A 6780-nucleotide genomic window follows, 5' to 3' on the forward strand; every position below is an offset into this window, starting at 1 on the left:
GGTTGGTTGACGTATGTCAGGATTCATCAAGCATTTATACAAGAACTTAAGATACCTGTACATCTTTCGTTAATCATGGCAGCTGTGTTTACATTAATTAAATAGTTTATGAGCTCAGAATGGCGGCGAGGTTGTGTATAACGAACTTAACCTACTCTTATCTACCCTAACCGATGTACCCCACGAAAAGAAAGCTTAACAGCCCGTCAATTTAGCGACTTGATATGATTTAGAGTCCATCAAATTTTGACGTTGGGAATATTTACGTCAAATTACGATGTATTATTCGAAAGGATAGGTTGGTCCAAGAGTGGCGCTCGTTAAATGTTGAGTCAACGTTAAATTGGCATTGAACTGACGTTGCTTTTGTATATTGTCCTCACCGACTTCTCACAACGTATTGGCGCCGTAAAGGAGATAGCGTACCGGAACGTTAACATACTTATGATAATTATAAATAATTTTGTCAGTTTGGACAGGAAGCTTTTGTATATATATATATATATATATATATATATATATATATATATATATATATATATATATATATATATATATATATATATATATATATTACCTAGTAGTACCTAGTAGCCAGAACGCACTTTTTGGCCTACTATGCAAGGCCCGATTTGCCTAATAGGCCGAGTGATTTTTTTATATTTTCAATAATTTTTTTCCAATTAGTATATTTTAATTATTATTATTATATTATATTAGGAACATAAATTATTGATGCATTTGTGTTAGTTTAGGTTAGGTTTAGATAGGTTAGGTTAGGTTAGGTAGGGTTGGTTAGGTTCGGTCATATATCTACGTTAGTTTTAACTCAAATTTAAACAAATTAACTGATACATAATGAAATAGCCAGATTTATCATTTCATAAGAAATTTTCTTATGAAATGGGTCGCAAATGTTCACAGTGTCTATACTTCGGACTCGATAGGTAAGGGGGGTTGCTTGGGTTCTTACGGTTCAGGCTAGGCTAGAAGGTTGTAATTTTTACGGAGTGGCAAATAAAGAGACTGGACTGGAAGCTGAGTGTCGTGCACCAGTAGATAATTTGCGCGTTACATTGCTAGTTGGGTTAAATACTATTGGGTCTGGCTAGTAACTGGTTGAGTGGCCATGTGAAAAATTTCTTATTTGGCTGTCATTATGGTAATACTTAGGTCCCTCGGCTCTAGGTGATGTAGGCGATGAATTCATGTGTCTTTTCCAAATTTTAGGTAGATATAATTGATTATATTTTCAAAGAAGAGTTAACACAGTTCCATGAATCACATGTGCTTCAATGCTACTATGTGGTGCGAACAGAATATTAAAAATATATAAATATAATGGCGTTAGTCTCAACTTTCCTTATAAATCATTCCACTTGCTTTCCTCATATTAAAGTTAAACTTTATTATATTCCCCTTTTGCTCTTCTGAATAAATTTCCCCATTTGTTCTCTCGTTCTGATGCTACCTCAAACAAAATAGTATGTTTGTATAATTTGAATATATTCCTAATTATCTTATATGCCACAATCATGTCTCCTTTGCTTCTAATTCGTTCAAGTTATTTCATGTAGTGTTCTTTGTCTCCGTACCATAATTCTCAACGCTGAATTCCGTCTCGGGTGTGGTGTTTGTCGTGTGTGTTTGTGGATATACCAGTGGGTGCTGGTGTATTCACCTAGTTGTATTCACCTACTTGTGCTTGTGGGGGTTAAGATCTGGCTCTTTCGGCCCGCTTCTCAACTGTCAATCAATCAACTAGTTTTTTTGCCCCATCAACACACACACCCCCAGGAAGCAGCCCGTGACAACTGTCTAACTCCCAGGCACCTATTTACTGCTAGGTGAACAGGCGCATCAGGGTGTGGTGTTTGCCGAGCGTGTCCGTGGACATACCAGTGGTTGCTCGTGTGTGGTGTTTGCCGTGCTCCGGCATCAGAGAACGAGGCCAAATACCTGGTGTTTTTCTCCTCCATTCTCCTCGGCTCACCTCACTCATAACTATTTCACGTTTCAAAGATAAACTTGTTTATTTTCTTGCGATGCAGTTTGATCATCCACTCCAGTCTCTCGTGGAGTAATATTAAGCACTGCCTTTGCTCTCGTTTTTTTTCCCGGAGATAAAACACAAGTTGTATTTCCACTCTGGCGATGGTTGAACAAGATGGATCTAGAGCATCGGGGAATAATGAATTTTGAGGTGAATATCTTATGGAGCCTCTCTTGCCGGATGGGATAAAGGAATCCAATACTCTGTTTCGTAGCTGTACAAACGTTCAAGGTTTATTTTTAATAGGAGCAGAATTCAATTTATTACGATCCTGAATACGGAGATGCTGGGACTCTCGATCAGTGCTATATGAGTCTGTTACATCAGGGTACATGCCCATGCCAAGCAACGATAATGGGGTCATTGGAGGCCAAGCAACGGTAATGGGGTCATTGGAGGCCAAGCAACGATAATGGGGTCATTGGAGGCCAAGCAACGATAATTATTATTATTAACATCTTTATTGACAAAATTAATTACAATTTTGCCTAATCTGAGGATTTTGATAGTCTTATTAAATTGAGGTTAATGCTAGTATTCACTGTCACGCAGGACAGAGGGTCATACATAAGACAATAGGTCTAAACTGTAGGCTGAAGCACATATATATCATGGTTACAATCAATGTTTTAATGTGTGGATATGTGAAAACAACTTTCTATTGTGCACTGCCACACAAGGGCAGGGATGGGTTCATAAGTGATACAGCTTAGAATATAAATAGAAATTGTCCTTCATTCTTTAAAATGGACAAGCAAATTTTGGGTAAATTGTTAGGATGTCGTCCAGAACACCTGAGTCAATAAAATAGTTACACAGTTGGTGGTACAATAGGCCAGGAGGTCTAAAGTCCTTTACGGTTTCACATTCATCAATATAGTGTTCTAGTGAAGGTTTATCACAGAGTTTACAATCTGAATATTCTGGTAGTGGCTCAGCCTCACTAACCTGCCAGATGTGTCTATAGCCAAGGCGAATTCGCGCAATTACTACATCACATTGCCTGGTCCGATTACTGTGCTGACCATACAAATACCTATTATTACAGAACTTGTCATAACTTTTAATACTGCAGCTTTCAGGTCTCTGTGCATTTCTTAGTTCTTCTAAATCTGAATTAATTTCTTTAATTTGCATGTTTCTAATAACTGCATTAGATAGTCCAAAGTCATAATCAATGTTTTCTTTCCTGCAAGCCTCATTGGCCAATTGATCTACAAAGTCATGTTTTTCAACTCCAACATGGGATGGGATCCACACAAATTTTATACAAGAATTATTATCATTGGCAAAAATTACATTCCATTTAATATTACAAGCTACTTCCGACATACATTGTGATGGGTTATTTAAGGACTGCAGAGCACTTTTAGAGTCACAGAAAATAACTCCACCACCATTGAGCTTAAGATATTCAGTGGCTAGATAAATACCCAATAGCTCGGTCTGTGTCGTGCTTGCCCAGTTGTTCAATCTCTGTGTACTAGTCATGATCATTTCATTCCCTTTATACACTGCACATGCACAACCTGTTCTACCAGTGCCTAACTGCACAGAGCCATCAGTAAAGGCATAGGATTCAGTCGGTTTGAGAATTTGAAGATGACTGTCAATAGCTTCTAATGTTATACATCTCAAAATGTCAGTGTTATACATTTGTTTTACACTGATGGGAGTATAATGCAGAGAGACCTCCACATCTTTCCAAGGGGGAATATAGTGAACAGTTTTATCAGGGTTAAGAGACACATTCAGTTTCTGAAGATTATAGGCACAACAACTGAGCCACACACTGTAGGGAGCTTTTTGCGGCGGATTGAGGGAACAGTCAGAATTGTTTAGAATGGATCTCAATTTAATTTGAATAGAGCTGGGGGGACCATTATTTTTCAAAGTTTTGGCGCAAAACATAGTACTAAGTAGAACTATTCTTTCGTAAATGGAAGGTAAGTTTAGTTCCTTTCTCATGTTAACAATTCTGACAGTTCTAGGACAACCCAGGATGATGCGCATGGCATCATTCTGTACTACATCCAGGCCTTGTAATTGTTTAGGAGAAAAATTAAGAAGATGCAAGGCATAATAATCAACAACAGATCGTATAAAGGCAATATAAAAACTACGAGCATATTTTATGTTAATGCCAAATCCTTTGCCAACAAGAGTTCTGAGAGGTTTAAGACCCTCAACAAGTTTTTTACGCAGGTTGCTGACGAGATTTGTATCATTAACCTCGACTCCAAGATATTTATAAGACTCACAAGTCTCCACGGGCACTCCATTAATAGTATAGTTAGCATGAAGAGAATGGGGAATAAGAACCCTTGTTTTATCAACAGAGATTATGTGGCCACATTCTACTACTTTCTTGGAGAATGCATCAAGTAACATTTGTAGCCTTGGTTTACTGTGTGCCATAATACAAATATCATCAGCATAACATATAACTGTTTCCGTAGGTTGTACAGGTATGTCATGGATAAGTTTGTGCATAAGTATATTGAAGAGCATAGGGCTTAGGACACCACCTTGAGGTGTGCCTAGTTCGAATGCATCTGTTCTTGTACTTGTAACTCCTTTAAATAGGACACTAGCACGCCTGTTGGATAGGTAGCTCTTTATCCAACTCAGAAGATTACCTTTGATTCCAAATTCAGCAAGTTGCTCTAATATTATTTCGCCATTCGCTACATCGAAAGCTGACTTTAGGTCAATAAAGGCTGCCTGTGTCCCATCCTGGGAGTTTACAAAATATTCAGCAAAGCATGTTTGTGTGCTACACTTGGGCATGAACCCGTATAGGTTAGGAGCCAGTTTTTCTTTGACCTGAAACATGACACGATTGAGAACAATTCTCTCCAAGACTTTACACATGCAAGATGTAAGGGAAATGGGTGTGAATTTTTGAGAGTTAGGTTTAGGAATTGGTATTATGAGACTTTGTGTCCATTTCTTTGGTAAGATACCTTGTGAGAGACTCATTTGATAGAGGTCAAGCAGAGGGTGGCTAGGGACATCATTCAGTAAGCTCAAGATGTTATAAGTTATACCATCCTCACCAGGGGCAGTTTGTTTAGGTTTTCCTAATGCTGATGTTAATTCAAAGGGGGTTATAGGAAACTGATCTGTTAAATCTGGTGAGGAGCGTGCTATTTCAATATTAAAGTTTCTGTTAATGTTGGTATGTCTTAAATGCTGCTGTATATCTGGGGGTCATTGGAGGCCAAGCAACGATAATGGGGTCATTGGAGGCCAAGCAAGTCAGAAGTGTGTTGCATTTACTATTTGAACCTGCAGGATCGAGCGGTTAGTCCTTGGACCCCGCCTTTCTGACCGTCGGTTGTCTAATGTACTGAATCCCTACTTATTTTCACTATTTATATTTAGTTCTCTCTTATACACATATTCCCAGGATCCAGCCATTTGTAGCTGACTAACACCAAGGTACCTTTCACTGTTTGATTACCTCTGTGGTGGGGACAACCACTAGAGTACCTCTGTGGTGGGGACAACACAAGAGTACCTCTGTGGTGGGGACAACCACTAGAGTACCTCTGTGGTGGGGACAACCACTAGAGTACCTCTGTGGTGGGGACAACCACAAGAGTACCTCTGTGGTGGGGACACCACTAGAGTAACCTCTGTGGTGGGGACAACCACAAGAAGTACCTCTGTGGTGGGGACAACCACTAGAGTACCTCTGGTGGGGACAACCACAAGAGTACCTCTGTGGTGGGGACAACCACTAGAGTACACGTTTACTACGGCACACTCAAAGAATGCCCGCCGGTTATGAACATAACATCAGCGATCACTCCGCCGACTAAGCTAGGAGACTTTCACATAAATTCCACATATAACTTAATAATAGGTAATATGTATAATAACAATAGGTAAATACTCTCATCCTTTCACTGCGTCAAGCGTAGCACATATATCCATTGCTCTCGCTAACACATAACACAGACAACCAAACAACCCGCTTTGTTGCGTCTTGTGGATTAGTCCCCGCCAAACACACACCGAAAACTACGACGTTGGTACAACGTTCGAACAAGTTTTAACACCTCCTAACCAGTTATAACAACCAATATAGCAAGTTGTAACAACGTTTCTAATACGTCATAAACACGTTAAGCCAAGATGTATCAACTTTATTGCAAGTTGTAACAAGCGGAAAATAGAGACAGTTTCGGTTTGTGTTTCCAGGGGTTTCTCTTGTTAGCCAACAGGCTTCCTCTTCGGTGATTAATCTTCCTGCGAATCAACACCAGATCCATCTATCAGTTGGTCCTCCAATAAGTACACTCCTCTTGCCAGCTCCCATATATACGATGCCGTATCTACCATGACCGAACCACGTCCACCATACATAAACCCGTAATTTTATCACAGCAAAATAATCTTTCAAAAACCACTATAATATTGATAAATAAAATTCCTCCGATAACCTCAACAACACCAGTCGCGGGAGCATGTGTCGCTCTTGCCTTCATCATGTCATTTCATTTTAAACTCCTTATGTAATCTCCATATTTCTTCAAACATTTGTAATTTCATTTCTAAACTTCACACAAGATCCCTGTGTGAAGTTGATCTTTCTGCAGTAGACAACCTATGGTAATTTAGAAGGCTCTTATCGCAAAAATACTAGAGCGACGACGCTTGCTGCTTGACGTTGGAAATGGCGCTCTTCCAAGGGTACAAAATTTCCTTTTGACTGTCAC

This window comes from Procambarus clarkii, chromosome 21 (assembly GCF_040958095.1).
Source record: "Procambarus clarkii isolate CNS0578487 chromosome 21, FALCON_Pclarkii_2.0, whole genome shotgun sequence".
Classification (NCBI taxonomy): domain Eukaryota; kingdom Metazoa; phylum Arthropoda; class Malacostraca; order Decapoda; family Cambaridae; genus Procambarus; species Procambarus clarkii.